Source organism: Rana temporaria, chromosome 1 (assembly GCF_905171775.1).
Source record: "Rana temporaria chromosome 1, aRanTem1.1, whole genome shotgun sequence".
In the NCBI taxonomy this organism is placed as follows: Eukaryota; Metazoa; Chordata; class Amphibia; order Anura; family Ranidae; genus Rana; species Rana temporaria.
In genome coordinates this window covers 102,232,994-102,260,155 of record NC_053489.1, presented here as the reverse complement: position 1 = coordinate 102,260,155, position 27,162 = coordinate 102,232,994, and positions in this window count along the sequence as shown.

Below are 27,162 nucleotides of genomic sequence, written 5' to 3'. Positions count from 1 at the left end.
TCTGCCACCATCACCTGATGTCACTGTCGGCTGGGCTGTCTGTTACTCTGTCTGTCCCCGACTCCCCTGTGAACTTTATTTTGCTTGGATGCAGCAGGCTCCTCCATTCCGCCGCCGCCGCATGCTGCTCAGCCTCCGAGTCCTGACTCCTGCTCCAGTGCTGTGCTCCTCCAACCTCCTGGTTAGTTACAGCGCAGAACAGCCTCTGTGACATACCCCCCCCCCCCCCCCGGACGGTTGGCAACACTGGTGATAAGCTGACCATACACTAGTAGACTTTGAAAGAAACAAAAATTCTACAGTACAGCCGATGACTTGACAAATGTCATTTAAAAGTACTTCAACATTTCTTTTGCCATTAACATTTCATTTTGGAATGAATGGTCTTTCCTAAATGAAAACTACATTCACTTTTAGAAATTCTTTTGTTAGAGACATTTTTTTTTCTGCTCCTCTGAATTTTGATTTGTTCTCAAATGAAAAAAATGTGAACAAAATTCTACGAGCATGTGGCCAGCTTAACCACTTTAGCCCCGGAGGATTTGGCTGCCAAATGACTGGGCCACTTTTTGCGATTCGGCACTGCGTCGCTTTAACTGACAATTGCGCGGTTCTGCGACGTGGCTCCCAAATAAAATTGACGTCCTTTTTTTCCCACAAATAGAGCTTTCTTTTGGTGGTAATTGCTCACCTCTGTGATTTTACATTTTTGTGCTATTAACAAAAATAGAGTGACAATTTTGAAAAAAAGCAATATTTTTTACTTTTTGCTATAATAAATATCCCCAAAAAATATATTTAAAAAACAAATTTTTTCCTCAGTTTAGGCCGATATTTTCTACATATTCTTGGTAAAAAAAAACCGCAATAGGCGTTTATTGATTGGTTTGCACAAAAGTTATAGCGTCTACAAAATAGGGGATAGATTTATGGCATTTTTATTAATACTTTTTGTTTTACTAGTAATGGCAGTGATCAGCGATTTTTATCATGACTGTGACATTATGGTGGACACATCGGACACTTTTGACGCTATTTTGGGACCATTCACATTTAGACAGCGATCAATGCACTGATTACTGTATAAATGTGAGTGGCAGTGAAGGGGTTAACCACTAGAGGGCTAAGAAGGGGTTAAGTGTCCTAGGGATGTGTTTTAACTGTGTGGGGGCAGGGCTTACTGTGACATGACACTAATTGCTGCTCCCGATGAGAGGGAGCAGATGATCAGTGTCATGTCACTAGACAGAACAGGGAGATGCCTTGTTTACACTGGCCTCTCCCCATTCTGAAACTCTGTGACCCGAGTCCACGGGTCCCACGGGCACGGTCACAGAGCTCGCAGCAGGGGTGCGTGCGAAACGCAATGTAAATATACCTTACTTTGCGCAGCCGTGCCATTCTGCTGACGTATATGTACAGGCGCCGGTCGGGAACCAGTTAAGCAAGTTAAATGTTAAGTGAGGCTGGGTTCACACTTGTGCGATGTTAGACATCGCATGTGATTCACACTGCTGTGCTCAGCACTGGAATCGGATCGCATGGGTGTTCACACCTATGTGATCCGATTCCTGCACCATTTGTCAGTTCGCACTGCGAACCAATCTGAGGGATTCATTAACTTTGCATTTACAACCGCAGTGGTTCACAGATTTCAGCGTGGACCACCGGTAAAGGTTGAAGTTAAGATTTTAAATGTTAAGCTAACATTTAAGACAAGGTTGAGGTCAATCAGAAGAGGTTAGTAATGTGTATTAAAAAGAATCCGAATCTCATATTTACCTGGCCTTCAAAGCACTGTTATTTGAAACTCCTGGCAAATATAGTTTTGAGAAGGTAGAATTAGGATTAGAAATTAGATGAAAGCCCTTTAGGGTCCTTTCATCTGGGCATTCAGTTTTTTAGGTAAGTTTAGTCACTTTTTTTAGTAAAAAAAAGAATCAAAAACAGATACGGATGTACATTTTAACATCTGTTTTCACGTCAGCTGACATCTGTTTTTCACAAACAAAAAAATGACTGAACTTCAAACACTGTATATAGCTGGTTGCTAAGGAGATGGCCGCCGCGCCCTAACAACCGATCAGTCATCAGCTGTCAGTGGACTTAAAAAAAAACTTGCCTGATAAAAAATAAATTGCTAAATAAAACAGCGTGGGTCCACTCCCAGGTCCATACCAGGCCCTTTGGGTCTAGTATGGATTTGAAGGGGACTCCTCCCACGCCAATATTTTTATAAAAAATTACGTGGGGTCCCCCTCCAAAATCCATACTATGCAGCCCGGCAGGACAGGAAAAGGAGGGGAAGAGCGAGCGCCCCCTTCCTCCTGAACCTTCTTGGTGATGTCATTGGATGGCCACGCCCCTTGGCTATATAAGACATGCCAGACAGCGGGCGACAACATAATGGAGGAAGCCACAGAAGAAGAGCCGCTTTTTTTGCAGGTAACTGGCAGCAAGGAAGAAGACAGCAGCGGGAAAAGACAGCAGCGGAAAAGACAGCACCGGGGGTTAGATGGCAGCGGGGGTAGACGGCAGCGGGAGAAGACAGCTTGGGAGAAGACAGCTCTGAGCCACTATTTTAATAAAAGAATTGTCAAAAACTGACTCTTGTTTTTTCACTGCTTTTTGGGGTGAATGTATCTGGGTATGATGTACCTGATACCCATTCACATGGGGGGCAAGATCTAAGGGAGAGCCCCCTAAAGCACCCATTCTCCCATGTTGAGGGAATGTGGCCTGGTATGGTTTGGGGGGGTCGCTCGTCAAATCCCGTTCTTGACCTGCTGGCTGCATGCTCAGATAAGAGTCTGGTATGGTTTTGGGGTGCCCCATGCCATTTATTTATTTTTGGCATGGGAGCGCCGCCACAGCAGAAGACCAGAGCTTTTCCTCTCAATCTTTTCCTCCCATCGAGCAGAACACTGGTAGTGGTGCTGTGACAAGAGGAGAGCATGGGCTGATATCTCACATTCTTGTCTGAGGCTAATTGCCTCTCTTTCCAGAAGAGGGCGCAATGGGCTCTTTTTTTTCAAGTTTCAATTAGACAGTCGGTTGGAGTCGGTTCCTGTTCCTGTGATTCCTTCCGATCATATTCTGGCTACGGTTCGCACCAGTCTCACTTCTCCTTCGGGTGACAAAATGATTGCCGTACAGATCCATTCTCCTAGTGAGAAACCTTGTGACCACTGTTTTATCCCTGAAAGTCTATGTACTGCTGTGAAAAATCAACTCTTTTGGGCCATTTCCCAACAGTTCTGGTGGCCTAGTCTACGTGCTGATGTATCTGCCTTCATAGTTGCTTGTTCTGTGTGTGCTCAGAGTAAGACACCATTACACCTTCCAGTGGGCCTCCTACAACCCAAATCCAATGCCGAGAGGCCTTGGACCCACCTGTCAATGGATTTCATTGTGAAGTTGCTTGTTCTGTGTGTGCTCAGAGTAAGACACCACTACACCTTCCAGTGGGCCTCCTACAACCCATACCCAATGCAGAGAGGCCTTGGACCCACCTGTCGATGGATTTCATTGTGAAGTTACCCAACTCTCAGAGCAATACTGTTATCCTTATGGTGGTTGACCGATTCTCGAAGATCTTTCACTGTATTCCACTTAAGAAGTTGCCTGCTTAACTGGCTACCATTTTGCTTAAAAGATCTTTCACTTACATGGGCTACCCAAAATGATCATCTCAGACAGGGGTAGCCAGTTTGTGTCCAGGTTTTGGCTAGCCTTTTGTGCACTGTTGGGAATTCAGCTTTATTTCTCCTCTACGTATCACCCACAGTGCAATGGGGCCACAGAACGAGCCAACCAGTCCTTGGAACAGTTTTTACATTTTTTACATTGCTACATTTCTGACCACCATAACAACTGGTCAGACTTCTTACCTTGGGCGGAGTTTGCTCACAATAGTGCCGTCAATACTGCTTCCTAATTGTGTCCATTCATGGCAAATTATGGTTCCCAACCATTCATGTTGCCTGACTCATTTGTTCCTAAGAGCATTCCTGCATTGGAGAAGCATCTCTGTAGTCTTCATTCCACTTGGGTACAGGTCCATGACTCCTTGCAGCGTGCCAATGATAGATACAGACTCCATTCTGCCCACAGACGCCTACCTGCGCCTTCCTACCAAGTTGGGGAGAGGGTCTGGCTGTCATCTCACAACCTCCATTTTATTAAATAGTGTTATTTTTACTGCACCGTTGTCTCAGTCTGATTCATGGTTCCTGACACACACTAAGGACAATAGTGAATTGGTAAAATAGAAAGCCTTCTGTGATTAATATTGTTCTATTGTAACTACAGTGCTAGTGGCGTCTTCAGCGTAGTTTCTCCATAGGCCTAAAAAGTAATGGTCAGCTGATTTAACCATTTAAACATAGGGATCCAATGACTGAAAGAGTCTCATCAGCTGTGGCAGTTTTTTACCATATAACAATATGTTTAGGGCTGTTACTGATTAAAATTTTCGTGTTCGATTAATCAATTTTTTTTTCATCGATTAATCAACTAATTTTCATAATGTCCGCACATCTCCCCCAGTAATGTCCACACATCTCCCCCGTAATGTCCACATCTCCCCCATAATGTCCACACATCTCCCCAGTAATGTACACTCAGCTCCCCTGTAATGTCCACATCTCCCCCAGTAATGTCCACACATCTCCCCCAGTAATGTCCACACATCTACCCCAGTAATGTCCACATCTCCCCCAGTAATGTCCACATCTCCCCCAGTAATGTCCACATCTCCCCCGTAATGTCCACATCTCCCCCAGTAATGTCCACATCTCCCCTGTAATGTCCACATCTCCCCCAGTAATGTCCACATCTCCCCCAGTAATGTTCACATCTCCCCCGTAATGTCCACATCTCCCCCAAAAGAAAGCACACTCACAGGCAGCAGACGATGACGTCAGCGAGCCGCTAATAGGCCACCGATGGGTGTACCAAGATGGCCACGGCTCCGGAGCTAGGCCGAAGCCGCGGCCTTTCCTATAGGCAAGACCGTGGATTTCGTACTCGATCACTCGAGGAATTAATCGTTAATTTCCGCAGCCCTAAATATGTTCAGTTATTATTTGATATTAACCATGACTTTATACTCCCCACCCTACATAGGTGTTTGTCCCTCCTGAATGTCACAGTGCTGGAGCCAGTGTAAGCAATAGTCTAGCACTGTACAGAGCAGACAGCATACTTATGATTACAAGAGGGCAAACTTAACGGATTGGGCTTATGGAGAGTGGGGCTTGTCTCGTGAAAAAATGACATGAAAAATAAAATATTGAATGCTAGTATTTGCATTTTTTTTCAAACTCAAAAGTGGCACTTTCAGCTCTCATCACATGCTTTGTAGGCTATTGTCACCTCCATAATAAAAAAATCTTTTTGCAGACCTCAATGGCTCAAGCTGAAATTAACACACACAAGTGAATGACTTTTGTCACTGTCAGTAACAGACAACTTTGTCCAAGGTTCCAATCGGACAAATTGTGCCAAGGTAGGCATCTAATATTATGCTAAATGTATAGATAGTCCCATGGTCGGGAAAACTTTTTGCTATATATTTGTTTATCTGAGCTACCACCCCACTGATAACAACCTTCTTGGCCCCTTTTTAATCTGGCTTTTACCCACAACACTCCGCAGAAACTGACCTCCTAAAACTCACTAACAACTTATCTGCTAAAAACAACAGACACTGATCTGGCCTCTTAGACTTAGACTGTTCTGCTGCCTTTGATACAGTTGACCACCTACTCCAACTCAAAAAAACAAAATTTCCTTGGCCTCCAAGATTCTGCTTTTTGCTGATTCTCCTATTACCTATCGCATGCATCGTGAGTATCACCTACAACTCTACCTCCTCCTCTTATCTTTGTCTTCATGTACGGGTCCCCAAAAGCTTCAAATCTCTATCTGCACCTCCCATGGCCTTAAATACTATTTACAACACCTAAAGCTATTTCTTTACTCCTCTTCTCACCCCATCAGTCTCCTCGAGCAGCCAGTCTCCTAAAGCATCACTTGATAACTAACTGACTCTATGGATGCCACACCACTTCAAACTCAATCTTTCCAAAACTGAGCCCTTTCCCCTGACATCGAGATCAATAATACAACTATCAGTTCCTCATGACTCTGCCCTCTCCTTTCAGTCCCACATCCAATTGCTGCAAATCTTGTCATCCTAACCTCTGCAACATCTCCAAAATATGCCCCTTCATAAGCAATGGTACCACAAAGCTAATAATTCACTCCTTGATATCTCTAGCCTCTAGCAATTTCCTCCTTATTGACCTACCTTTACATAGGCTAACCCCTATCCATTCTATCATGATTGCTGCTGCCAAACTCATCCACTTTACCACTCAGTGTCCACTACCCCTCTTAATCAATCCCTTCACTGGCTTCGACTTGACAAACAAATAAAACTCAAAATACTAAAGCCATACAAAAATATCCACAACTCTGCCCTAAGCTACACCACCAGCCTCATCTCAAAATATCATCAAAACTGTCCTCTTTGCTCCTCCCAAGACCTCCAGCTTTCAGGCTCCCTCGTTACCTCCTTCCATGCCTGCGTCCAGGTCTTCTCCAGAGCCTCTTCCATTCTCTAGAACCCCCTAGCTCAATCTGTCCGACTACGCTGTCTGTCTTTAGGTGACCCCTTTTTCCAGGGAGGCCTAACCTGCCTCTACCTAAAAACAATACTTTTCATCTTTTTTCCATCAGCTAGTTTCTCACATGTATTACCTTTGTATCACTTGATTCTCCCCTTTAGATTGTAAACCCTCATGCGCACTCTCTGAACCCTCTTGTATTGAATTGTATTGCAATTGTACCATCTCCCTTTATTTTGAAAAGCACTGCTCAAACTGTTTGCTCTATGTAAATCCCATATAATAATAATAACTGTAAAAGAAAAATTGCATGCATACTGTATAATAAAAAAAAAAAACAGATATGAAACATCAAAGGAATAAAATAGAACATTTTAGTTTTGTTTAAAAGCTTTCTGTTATAAGTTTATGGGGAGTTGTCATGACCTCTTTAATTGAAAAGATTAAACATACTTAATGCATTTAATCCTACATAGCCTATCATTAAATTAAGTGACACATTGAATTCTAACATAATAACCCCTTAGTTGTAACCTAATCTACCCTATGTTCTTGCTTTATTAGAAAAACTTTTCTCTCCTCTGAATGGTCCTGTAAACAGTTTAACATTTCACAGCTAATGCCTAGTTTAATGAGAAAAGCCCCTTATCACCGCAGTCTGACCTAGCTCACCTAGCTATAGTCCAAGTTCATCTGGGTTCAGTGAGCCCCTCCTCAAAGGCTCTTGGGTTTTGGAATGAATGCATGCACATTCCTGAGGCCTTCTATCCAGACCAGAACAAAACACTTGTGGTTGTGTGGTGGAAAAGCATTCATTACTATCAGTGCTGAGATCCAAGCCAAGGTTTGCTGCTCAGTTCTGTCACTAGGCAGATATTTATTGCTTAGTCAATGACCGGGAAGCTTATTCGTTATCTGCTTTACCATCCACTTTATTTCAGCCTTCGGAATTGTTTGCATGCCATTGAAATGATGTGCTGCATAATACAAAGAAGACCCTTTATCACTTACACACACACAGGAACTGACAAATGGTCTTTCACACAAGGATAAAAGGAATTTTTAGCAAATATTTATCATATTGTATCGCTTTTCCCAGAGAAAAAAAATGGCAGTGGACAGTGAGAAATATGGGGCCAAATCCACAGCCCCGCAGCGCAACGTAACTTAAGTGATTTAAGTTACACTGCCGCAAATTTCCTAAGTTAGGTATCGATCCACAACACACTTACCTGGAAATTTGCGGCGGTGTAACTCAAATCCGTCCGGGGCAAGGCGTGCCGAATCTAATGGGGCGAGTCCCATTTAAATTAGGCGCGCTCCCGCGCCGGACGTACTGCGCATGCTCCGTCGGGTAACTTACCCGACGTGCATTGCGCTAACTGACGTCGCTCTGACGTCATTTGCCTAGACGGTAACGTAAATGGCGTCCAGCGCCATTCACGGACGTCTTACGCAAACGACGTAGAGTTTGAATTTTCTACGCGGGAACGACGCCCATACTTAATAGGGCTTAGTCAAATAGGACTCAGCCCTATTTTTACACGGCGTAACTCGACGTAAACGACGTAGCATTAGAGCGACGGGCCCGTCGGAGCGTTCGTGGATCGCCGTAAGTGTTCATTTGCATATTCTACGCCAGCCGCAATGGCCTCGCCACCTAGCGGCCGGCCTAGAATTGCATCCTTAAGATCCGACAGTGTAATTCAATTACACATGTCGGATCTTCTGTCTATCTCTTGGAAACTGATTCTGTGGATCAGTTCCAAAGATAGAAACAGGGATACGACGGCATATTAGTAGATACACCGTCGTATCTCTTTTGAGGATATGGCCCACGGTGTGTAGAAAAGAAGTGCATCCTGGATAATTATAACATATTAATAACGGCTTTCAATAATTAGGCATGGTTTGGGGTAAGACCAAATGTAACTTTTGTCAGGTTACTTTTCAGCTTCTTCCATCTATTTGCTGTCAAAAGTGTAGGGCTGTTTTTAACAGTCAATCTAAACTATTTGATAGTATGTACAGAGGAAAAGCTCACAGCGTAAAATCAATCATATCACAAGAAAATAAGTTATCTGGGAATCAACACTTCAAAAATTCTGATACATATATTCACTCCAAATGATGTGTGAATGGTCTGCAGTACGACAAGACAGACAGAGAGGATTGACCCCCCCCCCACATTAGCTGTATTTTTTGGAGAAGTTGTGTGATATTAAAATCTGACCTGGCTGCCCAAACAGTGGAGGTCCTCCAACCTGGTTGCAGAACACTTGCCCAGCTACATCTGCCTCATCACTTGTGGCTTCTGTGAGCTGCTGAGGGAGGGAAGCAGAGAAATGAACCTTCTCTGGGCATGTACAGGAAACCAGGTGAGAAATTAAGTTTACGGGGACAGTACCTACATATGAGCATGGTGGATAAAAGGGCACTCCACCCCACTTGAACTTACCTAGCAAGTTTGCAGACCATTCCGATTTATCCTCTGTAAAGTGTATAGAAGGCTCTGTAGTTAGGTCTCTGGCAGCACCTCAGGGATTGAGTTCAGGAGAGGAGGCAATGCATTTCTTTCTTCAGGTGTGTCAGCAATTGGTGCTTAAAAGGGCTCCACATCAGGATCATGGACCTGAGCTGGGTGACTATTGGGCTGTGTACTAATGTCAGGATCCATTACTTCTTTTGGGGTTCTTGGATATAATGATAGAAGAGTAAGAAGCAGCCAACACTGAATCTCTAGTGGCAGAGACTGTGTGGGCCAGGAACTTGCACTGGGTCTTCTAAAACCCCCTTATGGGAATCTGTGGGTTTAAGTTTATGATGTAAGTGTCTCATTTTTTCTTGAGTTCCTTCTCTCTGGATATCATAGATTGGCACACCTCAAATATAATGTTGTAGCAGTACCAACAGTGTACCAATACAGTGATTTCTACACATGGTATTTGCAATTTTCCTTGCTAGTGTGCTCCATTACATATGCACATCAGTTCCTGCCCTGAAGGAAATTACAATCTAAGATCCTCAACTCACATTAATACATCACATACCAGGACCAATTTAGACAGGAGGCAATTAACCCACCAGCTTGTATTTAGAGTGTAGGAGGAAACCAGAGTACCCAGAGGAAACCCATGCAGGCACAGGGAGAACAATCCAATACAAGGCAGGTAGTGTCAAGGTTGGGATTCCAATGGAAAACCCTAGTGCTGCTAGACAGAAGTTCTAACTACTTAGTCACTGTAGAGAGAAACCCCTCTTAAAAACCTGTCAATAGAAGCAGAACCCTGGTTGGAGAATTTCTCCCAATTTCCTTTTTTATTGACAAAAAGTACGGATTTCCCATTTTGTTTCTGTGAAGGTGAAAATAGTCATCAGGACAAATAGGGAGCATCTATGTAGAAAGCATAAAGCAACTAACACAGACAGCTATAAATACCCGACCAAGGATCTAAACCCATTACACTCCATGCAAAAGCAGAAAAAAATGTTTTGTATATACAGTAGATACACTTCAATACTATTGGATGCAGAATGTATACAATGTTTTGAGTTCCGTTTCAGTCCTTACTAGTTCACTGCCTTGCTAGGTGAGCACCTTCACCGACTGTGTCATCAGATTATGATGAGGTCCTGTTTTGGATTTCAGGGTGTGCAATCTGCTTTCCAAAAGATGATTAGTTTGTTTCTAAATGGTTACTTGCAGCGAATAATCCATACCGCAAAGCAATTGCAGACTGAATCCAGCATCACCCGCATATAGAGCACAGCGAATTCTAACCAAGTAGCCTACAGTAGCTAACAGTAGCAAATGCCAGAATTCTTTAATTGTGGCCATAATGTATGGCACACACATTGCAATTACTATCCTGTTCAGTCATCATTTACAATTACAACTGTTAATTTATTAATGTTATGCCTCGTACACACGATCGGAATTTCCGATGGAAAAAGTCAGACGGAATTTTTTTCATCGGATATTCCGACCGTGTGTATGCCCCATCTGACTTTTTCCGTTGGAAATTCCGATGGAGTTAGAAAGAGAACAAGTTCTCTTTTTTCAAGATGGATTTTTTTTTTATTGGAAATTCCATTTGTCTGTATGGAACTCCGACGGAGAAAAAAAACATGCATGCTCGGAAACAATTTGACGCATGCTCGGAAGCATTGAACTTCATTTTCTAGGCTCGTCATAGTGTTGTACGTCACCGCGTTTTTGATGGTTGGGATTTGGTGGGTCTGTGTGCATGCAATACAGCTTGAACGGAATTCCATCAGAAAAACCTGTCTATGTTTATTCCGACGGAAACTACGATTGTGTGTACAGGGCACATAAAAATTGATCTCATACTATCTTTTCACATATTCATATTTCTCAGCACATGCTCATTTTGTTCTAACAACAAAAACCATTGAACCATGAACATACAATTAGGGGAAACCTGTAAATGCCCTAAGTCACTGATTTGAAACAAGTATGCAGCAAGCTAAGGAAACAAACTTTATCAGAAGTGATCAGCAATGACAGACCTCCATATTTCTCTAATGACAGGATTCTTTTAAACTTCATTTACACTGCTGCACATGGATGGCTAGGGGTTGCCACTGGTGAAAATCAGTAGATTCTTGCCAGCAATTCTAAAACACTGCATGCATACACTGTTTGTGACCAGCAGCAAAAAAACATAACTCGCCACTTTCTCAGTCTATAGTAATACACAAATGTTTGGCATTCCTCAGTTCTCTCTTTCAACCAAGTGTGTCTGTGTAAGGGGTGCCGTGCCACTGCCATTTTCATGTAATTTCTCATCTGAACAGTTCGATGTTCTGAACAGTTCGATGTTTTTCATCGAGGAAACTGTCGAGGAACTCGACCAGAAAAAACAAGTTCTCTTTTTCCTCGACAGGAGTCTCAATTTCCTCGTCGTGTTCCTCGTCAAGCTGGTTTTCGACGAGAAACACGTTCGTGTGTATGCTAAGAAACCCGCGCATGCTCAGAATAAAGTATGAGACGGGAGCGCACCTTCGGTAAAAGTAGCGTTTGTAATGGAGATAGCACATTTGTCACGCTGTAACAGACTGAAAAGTGCAAATCGTCTCCGACCAAACTTTTACTTAACACGCAGTAACATGAGATTAGCAAAAGCAGCCCCAAGGGTTGTGCCAGTGGAATCGAACTTCCCCTGCCGTCGTATGTGTTGTACGTCACCGCGTTTGAGAACGAGGAGATTTGGTCTTGACCGTGTGTACGCAAAGCAAGCTTGTCAAGTTTCTCGACAAGCCTAACAAGGAACTCGTCGAGGAAAACGTTGTTTCATTTACGACGAGTTCCTTGGTCGTGTGTACGAGGCCTAACTGGTAAAATCTCTGCAGAGTGGGCACACTCCTTTCCGTTTTGTGGGGAAAAAAGGAAAGGAAGATACGAATGTATATGGATCTTCTATTCACTGGTTTAGTCACATAGTATATTGTGATGAGTCCAGGTGGGTTTCAGAATTGGTACATACATGCTTGAATTCTCCCACAGACAGCTCTGTATGCAGTGGTGCCCTGTGGTAGCCATCAAGGATAGCGGCAGATGCCCAATGCCCATTACATTTTTAGCACAATTAGGTAATAATCTCCCAATTATGAAGAGTAAGCAAACATATTCATAGACATAAAGGCAGATATCAGCATGGCAGGAGGTGTGACCATTTGATAACTTTTTGTACAATTATGTTTTTATCTCAGTTGGTACAATAGAGATTACACAGATAATAAACTGTACTAGGAAGGGCACCTGACATACATATATTTACTGTTTATTACTGGCATTTATTTCTTGGACTGGGAGGAACACCAGAGATTTCACACAAAGGAAGCAATATAAATAGAACAGGATACTTGACTGCTGAGGCGCAATGTGCCCAGGCATGGGCGTCCGCTGAAATTTTTTCAGGGAGGGGCGCTTCGGCAGCGGCGATACACAGTCGCGTTTAACCCTTTCTTCAAACGCTAGCGGGGGTTAAACGTGCCCCACTAGCGTCCGAATAGCGCAGCTAAAACGATGGTAAAGCACCACTTTTTAGCGGCGCTTTATCGATAACGCGGCCAGCTGGCAATTTGAAATAGCTTGAGATAATTCATCTTCACTCCATGCCCATATAAATATAGCCTAGAGAATGTACAGACACCCCCCCCCCCCTTCAGCACAGATGGACCCTCCTCCCCCCACCCCATTCAGTACCTCAGATCAGCCATCGGTGCGGCACAGGCACAGCAAGTTCCCTCCCCCTGTGTACACATAAACACTGGAGGGGGAGGCAGCTTCACTCTGCTCGCTGTGCCTGTGTGACATCCGGCCCAGGACTGCTCAGACAGCCCGCAGCCACAAAACTCTTCAACACCTTCTCGATTTTCCAGGGGGGGTCAATTGCCCCCCCTTGCCCTATGGAGCGGACGCCCATGTGCCCAGGTACCATTAATTGTAACATAGATGTATATAAACCTTCCCCCTTGCCCCCTCACCCTATTAAATAAACACACTTACAACCATTAGGTTGGAAAGGGCAAGGCCACAGCTTTATTAAAACGAAACATAACATGTGAACATTTTTTCAACCAGTTCCAGTCACAGTGGTACTGTGAGCACACAATTCCAAAGGGGGGAGGGGCCTGTCCTTACCATAAGTGCTGGACAGGCCGCCTACTTCCTATTTCCATCAAGGGCATGGCCCATTACAGATATTTTATGCTGGCAAGGTCAAGAAAACCGCAGCAAGCTGTGACATACCATAGAAAAAAGGGGCGGGAGGGTGGGCAGCTCTTTCAAGCACGTTTTCCAAAAAGACCCAGAATTCCCTGGGGCGATCCCTTTTACACGAGCTCAGGCCCATCCCATCCCCCAAAATAACCAATCCTTGAGTGAACACCACCTTGTCCTGTACCTGGCCATGCCCCCATCAGTCAATGCTCTCTTTCCCTAAGGCCGCGTACACACGGTCGATCCATCCGATGAGAATGGTCCGACGGACCGTTTTCATCGGTTCACCGCTGAAGCAGACTGATGGTCTGATGTGCGTACGCACCATCAGTTAAAAAACCGATCGAGTCCAACGCAGTGACGTAAAACACAAAGACGTGCAGAGAAAAATGAAGTTCAATGCTTCCAAGCATGCGTTGATTTGATTCTGAGCATGCGCGGGTTTTGAACCAATGCTTTTGTGTACTAACCATCGGTTTGGATCTATCGGTCAGCCGTCCATCAGTTCGATTATAAAGCAAGTTCTCTAATTTTTGTCCGAAGGACAACAGACCGATGGGCCGCACACACGGTCGGTTTGGACCGATGACACTGAACTTCAGTCCGTTTTCATCGGTTTGGACCGGTCGTGTGTGAATGAAGAGGCCTTCATTCCCACACAAGTACATGGTACAGCAGGCACATATCAGGGATATGAAATCTTGGGGTAACAAATACTTTAAACCCTCCTATCCTTTACAGACAAGGAATCTGCTTCTGTTTGATCTGCAACTATCATGGTGCTGCACATGTGATCAGTTATAATGCTAGCCATTTGATGGTTTGACAGTTTGGTTGAGGACACAAGCAAATGGGACAGTTAGCAATCCTGGCATTCCAGGAAGGTAGCTGTTTTTTGAAACTGTTAAATCAATGGGTTTAGTTCAGCCTTATGATTCATTGTTGGTCAGGGGCTCTGGGCTTCAGTAAAATGGCTGCCTCCAGCAAAAAAAAACAAGAGCAATGCTGGAGGCAATTTACAGCATGTACTAATTTTGGTAGCATAACTATTAATGCGGAATGTATGTTCTTTAATCCGCTCCGTTAGCCCGTTTGGCTCAGCGGGGATTCCTCTGTTAATCCCTGCTGAGCTGTCGGCGTACAGGGCGGTCCCTGCACACAGTGCAGAGACCGCCCTGTCTCTCCTCCGCTCTCCCCTATGGGGAATCGGATGAATACGGACCGTGTGTCCGTATTCATCCGATCCGTTCCACCGGACGGAAGAAAAATAGGGTTTTCTTCCGTCCGCAAAAGCGGATCTTTGCGGACGCGGATGGTTGTGGACGTTAGCGGATGCATCATCCGCTAACGTCTGCAATCCCATAGGGATACATTACAAGTCTGTAAACGGACTTGTAATAAACGGACCTGTTGTCCGTACATGTGAAAGGGCCCTAATAAAGAACATTCTTTTTGCTGCTTTAAGTATATTGTTTCCCACAGTCACCACTCATATGCATATGCTCAATGGAGGTATCATGCTGATTGGTGGCTTAGGAGAAAACAACTGACGATGCAGGTCTATGGAAAAAAGAACTGTCTGATTTTGTAATTATATGTTACTAAGCAATCAGGTTTCTCCATGTGTGGCCAACTGTACCGTAGTAACTGCTATGTTATGCTGACTCCATGCTGGTAGATCTTTTATGATCCCAATATAAAAGGCCCAGTGTTCTCCTGCACTAACAGTACGAAGTAGTGATTACGCCGGTGACTTTCAACTTGCTAAATAAAGTCATAGACACTTATAAATGATATAATTCTTGGCCTTCATAAACCAGCAGTGTTGAAAGTTGGAAAGAGGATCATTAAAGTAGAACACCTTAATGATGTGGACACTGTGGTAGATGCTTTGACGTTGTTAGCTGCTTCTGGCAGACCTATCAGGGTGGGAATACTTATATTGGTTTCTGCAGTGGGTGGTCTCATTTTATTTTGCGGTTTGTTTAAATTGTCACAGAAAATGGAACTTTTAACTGACATAAAATTTGTGAGCAAACCTTTCTAAAAATAGAAACAGTGGAAACCAATAAATGCTTTAAAATGTAATGTATTTGCATTTTCCAGCAGTAGAAGCATGCTTCTGAAAAAGTATGTGAAATATATTCATTTGAGGCCAAATAATTTACTTAAAATGTAAAAACCTTTTAATCTACTTAAAATGAAAGAACCTATAGTCACTTGTGAAGAGACTATAGAGTTTCCTACACATTTTTATTTATTCCTTATGTTTAGTACTGATTTTCTTTTTATTATTAAATTAAAGCGGTAATAAACCCAAAACCCCAAATTTTATATATTCAGCTTACCAATCATTACATGTGGTGGCTGCATTATTTAACTTTTTTTTTCTTTCTTTCTTTCTTTCTTTCTTTTTACCTGGTGATCTGAGTAGTAACACACGTCCTGTATTCCCCCACTCTGCATGAATGAGCACAAGGGCTACAGCAGACAGCAGCACTGTCAGTTTGGAGGGCAGAGAAATGCTTAATGCGCTAACAGATTTAAAAAAACTAATAAACTGAAGCAAAACTACAGCTCACACTTTATAATTAACCACTTTACAACCGGCCCATAGGAGAATGATGACTACAGGGCGGTTCGATAACGCTTGGAGGGCATACATTGACGTCCTCCCAAAATCGCACTCACCCTGGGGCGCGCACACGGGAGCTTCTGTGACCGCCAGGTCCAGAGGACCCCTGCGCATAACGGATCGCGGTAAATGCCCGCTGATAGCGGCCGTTTACCACGTGATGTGATCGCTCCGTCAAATGATGAAGTGATCACATGTACACAAACCGGCGTGATGTCTGGTTCCTTTCTCCCCTCTCTGTACCGATCGGTACAGTGTGAGCGGAGAGGGGAGAGATCGGATCCAGCAGCGCTGTGGGCTGGATGTGTACTGCCCACAGCGCTGCTTTGTGCAGCATCCAGCCATCCATGATCAGCCCCATCCATACCCAGCCATCAATACTCAGCCATCCATACTCAACAATCCATACTCAGCCGTCCATACTCAGCCGTCCATACTCAGCCGTCCATACTCAGCCGTCAATACTCAGCCATCAATACTCAGCCATCAATTCTTAGCCATCAATACTCAGCCATCAATACTCAGCCATCAATACTCAGCCATCAATACTCAGCTGTCAATACTCAGCCATCAATACTCAGCCATCAATTCTTAGCCGTCAATACTCAGCCATCAATACTCAGCCATCAATTCTCAGCCATCCATACTCAGCCGTCCATACTCAGCCATCAATACTCAGCTGTCTGTGCTCATCCATCCATACTCAGCCATCAATACTCAGCCGTCAGTGCTCATCCATCCATACTCAGCCATCCCATCCACCCGCAGCCCTACCCAGCCATACCCATTCATTCTCATCCATGCCACTACAGTGCCCATCAGGGCTACTACAGTGCCCAGCAGTGTCTCACAAAAGTGTAATAGGTAGTCAAATTAGATTTGACATTTATGCTCCTTGAACACCTGACGGTGCTCCCTGCATGTTGGGCCTCTGTATGTGGCTAGGCTGTAGAAAAGTCTCTCACATGTTGTATTGCTGTACTCGTACTCTATTTCGGGGTGTGATTTTTGGCATGTACATGCTATATATTAGAAATATTGTATAAAATGGACAACTTTGTGTAAAAAAAAAAAATGCGTTTTAATTTTCTTTCCACATTTTCCAAAAACTTGTAAAAAAAAATATGACATGTTCAAAAGACTCATTATACCTCATAAATTATACGTTGGGGTGTTTTCTTTTCAAAATGGGGTCATCTTTAGGACATTTCCATTGTCCTGGTGCTCCAGGGCCTTCAAAAGTGCAAGAGGTAGCATAGATGTGTCATTTATGCTCCTATAACGCCTGATGGTTACATGTTGGGCCTCTGTATGTGGCCACGCTGTGTAAAAGTCTGTTTTGGGGTGTAATTTGTGGTATGCATATACTGTGTGTGTGAAATAGCCTGCCAATATGTCAATTTTGTTAAAAAAAAAAGAAAAAGCTAAACAAAATCTTGATTTTGCAAAGAATTGTGGCAAAAAATTACAACTTCAAAAAACTCACCATGTCTCTTACCAGATACCTTGGAATGTCTACTTTCCAAAAAGGGGTCATTTGGGGGGGTGTTTGTACTTTCCTGGTTTGTTAGGGTCTCAAGAAATGAGAAAGGCCGTCAGTACTTCAGGTGTGATCAATTTTCAGAGATTGGCACCATAGCTTGTGGACTCTATAACTTTGACAAAGACCAAATAATATGCACCGATTTGGGTTATTTTTACCAGATATGTAGCAGTATAAATTTTGGCCACAATTTATGAAGAAAAATTACTAATTCTATAACAACTATCACAGAAACGAAGAAAAATGCGCACGCCCACAATGCTGCGTCTTAAATGGGACTTATATATATACGCCGATCTTTCCAGCTGTGCCATTCTGCCGACGTATATAGTCGTGCAGCGGTCGGCAAGTGGTTAAAGTGATTGTAAAGTTTTGTTTTCGAGTTTCAATAAAAATAACAAACATGTTATACTTATCTGCTCTGTGGTTTTGCACAGAGCAGCCCCGAATCCTCCTTCTCTTGGGTCCCCCTTCTGTGCTTATGGCCCCTCCCCCCTGTTGAGTGCCCACACAGCAAGCAGCTTGCTATAGGGGCACCCAAGCAGAGTCATAGCTCCCTGTGTCCATTCAGACACAGAGTTTCAGCCCGGCCCCGCCCCCTCTCTCTCCTGATTGGCTGACTTTGATTGACAGCAGTGGGAGCCAATGGCGCTGCTGTTGTGTCTCAGCCAATCAGGAGGGAGAGTCTCGGATGGCTGGGACACTCGTGGACATCGCTGGACAGAGATGGGGCTCAGGTAAGTATTAGGGGGGCTGCTGCATACAGAAGGCTTTTTATCCTAATGCATAGAATGTAAGGTGACCAGATTTTTAAAAATGAAATCCAGGAACATATTTTTTTTTTTTTTATTGGCAATCGTAAACTATTTTTTAAGTATATTTTCCTCAAATTATATATGCAGTGTATGCGGTATGTGTTTATGTAACGATTGTATGATATATACGTTATTTCTTACATTTTGTCCACGAGATAAAAAAAAATGATACCTCTTAGAATTTTTGGGATATGACTACCAAATGTTCAGAAGATAAGATAGAGAAAAAACTTTTTAATGCATATTTTGTATTTTATTCCTACCAGAGGATTTTTGTTCAACATTAACAATATAAATTAACAATTCAGAACAGTAAAAGATTGCATGGTAACACATACACATATGACATTTTTATCATTTATTTTCACACACTAAGGCCCCATACTCACGAGCAAACATGTCTGCTGAAACTGGCCCGCAGGCCAGTTTCAGCAGACATGTTTGCTCGTGTGTGGGCGCGAGCGGGCCGAATTCCAGCAAACATTTGCCCGCCGGGCCTTTTCCCAGCAGACAAATATTCCTGGACTTGTTTTAAAACAGCCCGCTGGAATTCAGCCCGCTCGGACATGTACGGTCGTCAGTACAGACCTACCGTACATGTCCAGCCGCCCGCCGTGCCTCGCATGCGTCGAATGACTTCGACGCATGCGTGGAAGCATTTTAAAGGCGGGCCGCCCACGTCGCCGCGTCATTGTCGCGGCGACACCGCGTCATCGACGCGGCGACACCGCGGACACGCCCCGCGTATTGTTTACGCGCGGACTTCTGTACGATGGTGTGTACAACCATCGTACAGAAGCCCTCTGGCAGACATGTATGGTGAAAACGGTCCGACGGACCGCTTTCACCATACATGTTTGTCCGTGTGTACCCGGCCTTAGAGCTTTCTTTTGGTGGTATTTAATTGCCACCGTTTTTTTTTGCTAAACAAATTATGTTATAAAATTTGGTAAATAAGTAATTGTTCTCCTTCCCTGATGTGCGTTGATGAGGCTACACCGATGGGCACTGATATGCGGCAATTGTGGGCACTGATAGGAGGCACTGTAATGTGGCAATGATAGGCACTGATAGGTGGCAATGATGGGCACTGATAGGCAGCATTGATATGCGGCAATGATGAGCACTGATATGCGGTAATGATAGGCACTGATAGGCGTTACTGATGGGTACCGATAGGCGGCAATGATGGGCACTTGCACAATGGTTTTGCACAGGGGAGCCCTGATCCTCCTCATCTAGGGTCCCTCTTTGGTGCTCATGGCCCCTCCCTCCTGTTGGGTGCCCCCACAGCAAGCAGCTTGCAATAAGGGCACCCCAGTCGAACCACAGCTCCCTGTATCTATTCAGACACGGAGCCCCGCCCCTTTCTCTCCTCATTGGCTAACTACTTTGAAGATAGTTCTTAATGATATTGGCTGTATGTTTGAGGTCGTTGTCCTACTGCAGAATACATTTGAGGCCAATCACACACCTCCCTGATGGTATAAGTTTTCCGGTTGTATTTCTCACCATTGGGATCAGGCGTACAAAAAGAAAAGAGTGTAGTATAAATTCTCTATTCCACCCCTCCAGAACAAATCCCTCCCTCCCTCCTAAGGGCCAGATCCACGTAGGGCGGCGTATTTTTAGGCAGGCATAGAGTATCGTAGTTACGCTACGCCGCCGCTACTTTGCGAGGCAAGTGCTGCATTCACAAAGCACCTGCCTCTAAAGTTACGGCGGCATAGCGTAAATCTCCCGGCATAAGGGCGCGGAATTCAAATGATAAACAGGGGGGTGTGTTTTATGTAAAACAAGCTTGACCCCACGTAAATGACGCTTTTTTCGTACGGCGCATGCTCAGTATCACGTCGGATTTTCAAATTAAATTACACCCGTACACAACGGAAAATTTGACGCTTGCCCGACGTCCATACTTAACATTGCGTACGCCTCATAGAGCAGGGGTAATGACGTAAAAAAAAGCGCAGGCCGGACGTACGTTTGTGGATCGGCGTATCTAGCTAATTTGTGCACTCGACGCGGAAATCGACGGAAGCGCCACCTAGCAGCCAGCGTAAATATGCACTAAGACGTACACCAGTCGGATCTAGCCCACCTTCAGGCGTATCTTGTTTTGTGGATACAAAACAAAGATACGCCGGAGCAACCTAGAAGTTACACGGCGTATCAATTGATACGCCAGCGTAACTTCTTTGTGGCTCTGGCCCTAAATCTTTACTGCCAGCACAAATCCTCTCCACCCTTCTAGCACTAATCTTCTCTGTCCCATTCCTTTTCCAGAAGAAATATTCTTCCCTTCTTAGCATAACCCCTCCCCCCAATCCCCTTCCAGTACAAATTCTCCTCCCCTCCAAATGCCCCCCCCCCAATCTTTTCTCCCAGCACAAACCCTTTCCACCCCTAAATCCCTCTCCTGGTAAAAATCCTATATGTTTCTCCCCAATTCCCCCTCCCAGAACAAACCCACTCTCCCTTCCAGAAAGCATAGATCACCCCACCCAGTTTAAATCCATTTGCCCTCCAAGCACAGCCTCTTTCCAGTCACCCTTCTAGTACAAATCTTCCTCCCCTCCAAGTTTCCCTCAGCACAAATCCTTTTACGCCCCCAATATTCCCCACAGCACAAATCCTATCCCCCAAATCCCCCTGTTCCCCCCAGCATAAAATGTTTCTCCCCAACCCCTCCTTCTTGCACAAATTCACGTTCCCCACCCCCTTTCTCCAGCACAGAACATATCCATTCTTTCCAAAATCCCTCTCCCCTCTTCTAGCATAAATGCCACAATAAATCCTCTTAACCCCCCCCCCCCAAACCCCCTTCTCAGCAAAAAATCTCCCCTTCACCCTCTCCTTCTTGTGCACAAATCCTCTTTTTCCCCTACCCCCTCCCATTTACCCTCCCAGCATAAATCCTTCTCCCCAGCCACCCCTTCTTTTACAAATCCACGTGCATCTCCCCACCTTCCACAGGCACAGATCCTCTACAACCCCCCTTTGCTTCCTGTACAAATGCCACCATACATCCTCTTATCACCTCCCTCCTCCATCCAAAGGCACTCTCATTCCCTCTGTAACTCTTCTCTTCTACTTTTGTGATCCTTCTCCTATATAGATGCATGCTCTCCACATTTTCCCGTACCTCCCTCCTTCCCACCCTCTTCTCTGATTCATTCTCCCTCCCTTTACTTTAACCACTAGAGATGGCCTGCCGGTTCGCCCGACGGTTGTTTCGTGGCGAACTTTGCGTGTTTGGGGCCCGCCAAACCGGCGGACATCTGGCGATGTTCACGGCGGTCCGCAATGTTACATGGGTAAGAACTTTGACCTATGACACATCCATCAGGTGGTGCAGGACAGCCAATTGAGACATTTCAAAACATGGACATACCCCCTACCTTATAAATAGACCTGATCTGGCGGCCATCTTACATTCTGCTTTTTGTCAGTGTAGGGAGAGGGTGCTGTTTGGAGCAGGGACAGGCTGTATTCTATCAAAAAGCTATCTAAAAGGTCCAAAAAGGTCCTGGTATAGGTGTGCTACTTGCTGTGCAGTATATAGGTGTCTAATACATTCATATGCTTTTTGTCAGTGTAGGGAGAGGTTGGCGTTTCCAGCAGGGACAGATTTTAGCGACACAGATCGCTACCTAACAGGTCCACAACAGTCCTTTCAAGCACTGGTATAGGTGTGCTACTTGCTCTGCAGTACATGATAGTGTCTAATACATTCATATACTTTTTGTCAGTGTAGGGAGAGGTTGGCGTTTCCAGCAGGGACAGACTTTAGCGACACAAATCGCTACCTAACAGGTCCACAAAAGTCCTTTCAAGCACTGGTATAGGTGTGCTACTTGCTCTGCAGTACATGATAGTGTCTAATACATTCATATACTTTTTGTCAGTGTAGGGAGAGGTTTGCCTTTCCAGCAGGGACAGACTTTAGCGACACAAATCGCTACCTAACAGGTCCACAAAAGTTCATTCAAGCACTGGTATAGGTGTGCTACTTGCTCGCTCTTCGAATATAGAAAGCATAATATAGTGGATTTGTATTGTGCAGCATTGTGACTGGCGGTGTATTTGGTTACTGCTTAATTTTTGCCTCTTTCGCTGCGTTACCTCTGCTACACGCATTAAAAAAAAATCCTGAAAAAAACTTTTTTATAACTGGTGCGATAAACCAGTGGACCCCCAAAACGACAGATTTTGTTATATACCTTCTTCCACATATACTGCGCTTCTCTAGAGACTTTTGTTGTCACAGGGTCATTTAAAAAATGACAGGCAGAGAAAGAGGCAGGCCCTTCCGCAGGGGTGGTAGGGGTAGGGCAGGAGCACCAGGTTTAGAGCCGAAGTGGTAAGTGGCACAATGTTTGTTCGATTACGTCAAAGGATGCACCAGACTTGGTTGAGTGGCTGGCCACCAACACCACCACCACCACCATATACCCTCCGCTTGAGTCACAGGAATTATTTTCCGATCAATCAGAAGACATTTCAGATGCGCAGCCCTTTCTTGGCATTGGATCAGGAAGAGGAGGTAGCAACAGCCGGCACGCAGCAGTCTGACGACAGTACTCAGATCAGCCCAAGGAGGTTGGTGCCCGCTGTTGCTGCCTACTCCGAGATCTCTACTGTTAGTGATGGGGAAGGTGACATCGATGATGACGTGTCTACAGATGTCACGTGGGTGCCCACAAGAGAGGAAGAGGAGGGGAGTTCAGAGGGAGAGATGAACCAGCAGATAGGGAGGAGAAGCAGGCCGAACTTAGATTACAAACCAGACTCCTAATGTATCAGGAGCGAGCCATCAACCATGTATGGTCACATCTGGCGCTCCCAGGACGCCGTCCCATGGCTCCGCAGTGTGGGCTTTTTTTAACGTGTCCACTGCAGACAATAGTGTTGCCATCTGCAGCCTTTGCAGTCAACGCATAAGTCGCGGTAAGCCCAACACTCACCTAGGGCTGACTGCCTTAAGAGGGCACCTGGCCTCACATCACCAAGCCCAGTGTAACGCGTGGCATCCATGTAGATTTGGTTTTACCGCCACGGATTACATGCAGGCCTGCCTCTTCTTCTCCTCCTCCTCCTACTCCATCCTCCCTCTCCTCTTCAGCTGACTCCTCATTTTCCGATGCACAGGACTGTGACAAAGCTCTTGTAAGGGCGAAACGCGTCGTCTAGGACCCCTCTTAATATCCCCCTTTTATGATGGAAGATCCTATTCATGCATAAGAACTTTTATATCCGATTATTTTAATCGCCATGCAACGCTGTTGATTTTTCAACAAGCGCATACTGCATTTTGCCCACTGGAGGGCGCCTAAACTTCTCCCTGCAGTACAGCTGGTTTACTGAAACAGTGTCTCAGACGTGGGACGCTTGCATGTTCACCCAGGGAGAGCGTCCTTTCTGATAGGCTGATCCACCCTGTGTCTCCAGCAGTCACATTTATCGGGTCTGTGAAGCTTCCAGACCCGCATAGGAGAGAGCCTAGGATCCCGGACATTGTTACATCAGCCAGGAGAAGGACATTCGATCGATGTTTACATCTGGCTGGGTAATGTACTGTGCTCACCATTTGCACTAATGATGTCTTGCTAGACAGCCCACAAACTAAAACCGCAAGCTTTAACCATTTGAAGTCTGAAGAGGGTGCTGGTCTGATGCAGACATTTGGAAAGTTTTTTTTATACTTTTTTTATTATATTGTGTACATTGTGGAAACTTTCCCTTTTTTAACCATATAAAGGACTGGATCTTCCGAAAATTAAAGTGTTAATGTATGTTTTTTTCTTCACAAACATTAAGTGGATTTATAATTGGTGAACTTTCAGGAGCGCAGAGTTTTTCTTTTTGGTGTATTTGTGTATTTGTGGTACTTCAGGGTATCCGGATCTCTGCAGCACGGACTGTTCTCAGCCCATACGAGGGTTTCAAGTATTTCATGGGATATTAGTTATTTCCCATTGAGCGCCAGTGATTTTTTTGTATCATTATTTTCTAACCATGCCTACTCTACTACTCTATGATCCTTCTCCTTCACATCCCTCTATACTCTCTCTGTTTTACTGTTCTCTCTTCTATCAAAGTCCACTGTCATTTTTTTAATACATAGCCCATCAGACTGTGTATACAGTGTGGCTCAATGCCAGGGTGGGAGATGTTCATCCTTTCTGGCTCCTCCTCGTCTTCTCTCATAGGGCACACTAGAGCTGAGGAGGACCCTAGGGGGAAGCTTCCCTGGCTCTGTTTGACTAGCGTAACAAGCAAGAAGAGATGATGCTGGTTCTCGGCAGCACCTGGATGTGTATGTGTAATGGCGCCCCTCTCTTCCCATTACACCAGTGGCCCCCGAGGCACGTTCCCTCTCTGCCCACCCCTTATCATAGTCCTGAATATATGCATTCAGATTTTTCCGGTCGGAATTCTGCAATTCAGGAATTGGGATTTCCTAAGTCAATAAATTGTATGATTCTCTGCAGATAAAACAGATTTAAGTGAATGAATTAGTTCTGATTCTGAACCTATGATTACCCTTCGTACATATATATGGTAGATGGGATTGTACACACCCACTATCACTTCACCACAGAATTTACAATATAAACAACAAATAAATATAACAAAACACCAGACATATGAATGTGGAAAAGATTTAGCTAGGGTTCATTATTTAAAATGTTAAAAAATTTTTTTATCATTTTCTGTTTTATTCACATAATATTTTTAGAAGAATAAGCAAGGCAGAGCGGTGAACAATCCTCGCCAAGCTCCACACATTTTACATCATAAATTAATTAAAATAATAAGGAAAAAAAAGGGGGGCATAAAAGTGGTCATAGCAAATAGGATAACCTGTCTTTGGTGTCCCTTATAACTCAGACAACTAGGGGGGTGAAACATGCGAAAACCTTGAGATGTAAGGCATCAATAATGTGTAACCTTTTCTGAAATGATCTTTAAAATGATATACTGTATTTATTGGCGTATCACACTCACTTTTTCACCCTGCAAATTGGTTGCAAATAGTGTGTGCATGTTTTACGCCAATACTGCAATTTGGGCTGCCTCAGAGAGAATGGGGAGGGGGCGGGGCAATCGCCATCAGATTACATACAGTGAGAATCTCCTGTTTACTCAGCGGCCTCTGTAATAGGAAGTCCCGTATCCTGGGCCGGCATTGGACCAGTGTTCTGTCTATCATAGAAGCCATTCCAGGAGGCGGGACTTTGTATTAAAGAGGCTGCCGAGGACTGAGGGTTATGCAATAATTTGCGCTATGGATGGGGGTCCAGGTTTATAGTACTTTGTGTTAACAGTATGAATGGACTTACATTAAAGGTCATCGTTTATGGGCGCATAGGAAATGCAACTGTTATATTTGGTTAGACTGTGTGTTTAAAGTTAAGATGGAGATCTCTTTTTAATCACAATGTACTAGAGACACGTAAATATACCCAAGATTGCCTTGATAAAGTACGTAATCCCTGTTTGTATCCTTGATCTTTGATTCCTATCCTGCAATTATGGAATTGTATGTTTATTTTGTCCCAATAAAATATTTTTCTTGATTAAAAAAAAAGAGGCTGCCGAGTAAACAGGAGATTCTCGCTGTATGTTATCTGATGGCGCTCATCCCGCCCCACCCTGAGATGGGCATTGATCAGACTGCATTCATGGCAATGGTGAGGCTGCAGATGGGCATTAATCAAGCTGCATTGATGGGCAATGGTGAGGCTGCAGATGGGCATTGATCAAGCTGCATTGATGGGCAATTGTGAGGTTGTAGATGGGCATGATCAAGGTGCATTGATGAGCAATTGTGAAGCTGCAGATGGGCATTGATCAAGCTGCATTGATGGGAAATTTTGAGGTTGCAGATGGGCAGTGATCAAGCTGCATTGATGGGCACTGACCCTTATTGTGCTTCAAAGTTCTTTATTTAAAATGTATGTTTTATTCCTGAAACGTAGCTCTTAAAATTAAGGTGCGTGTTATACCCCTGTGCGTGTTATTGTAAAGACCCTGCTCTCTGTATTTGTAAATAGGTTTGGATCTCAGCTGCGGAGGCTTATCAGGTCTAACCACCAGTTAACTCTCAATACTGAAATGAGATTATGGGGTTAAGTCATCATATCCTCCTTGGGAGACAGAAACATGAAAAGGGGACAGCGTATTACTTCATAAGCTATCGTGAGAAATAAACTAAATATATAGTCTCATGAGCACAAAATCAGTCACTATAAGAATAAGCTGCAGCAGTAATATTGGGAATGTGGTTCTATGGTTAGTTATTATTCTATAGATATGCCAACTTGCTCTCAATTGTCAGAGTTCAGTTCACAACAGAGTATACATTGCATGAGCAGAGATGAGGCATATAGTTACAGTCCCTTGTATATATGAGCAGATAATGGGCAAGACAGTTTGTTATACTGTTATTCAGATACTTGCGGTTCTGTTGTTATTAAAGATGAGGTTAAATTGTTGAGAACTTTGTCCAGGCTTCAGCATACTCTTTGGAGATGAAGATCCAGGCTATGGTGAGGATGCAGGGGTGCTGGGTTGGTATCAGGGCCACCAGAGGATACAGGTAAGTGAGTCCAACTTCTGCAGTGATGGTGAGGATGGCCTGGAGGAGTCACAGCGTGTGTTCGTCAGGGCGTTTATGCAGGAGGGTCTCAGGTCCCAGATGGCGGCAGGGGTCCAACGAGAATATCGGAACACCCTGCCGACATCTCTCAGAGTTTAAATAGCCCCGAATTCGCGGGGAAAAGCAC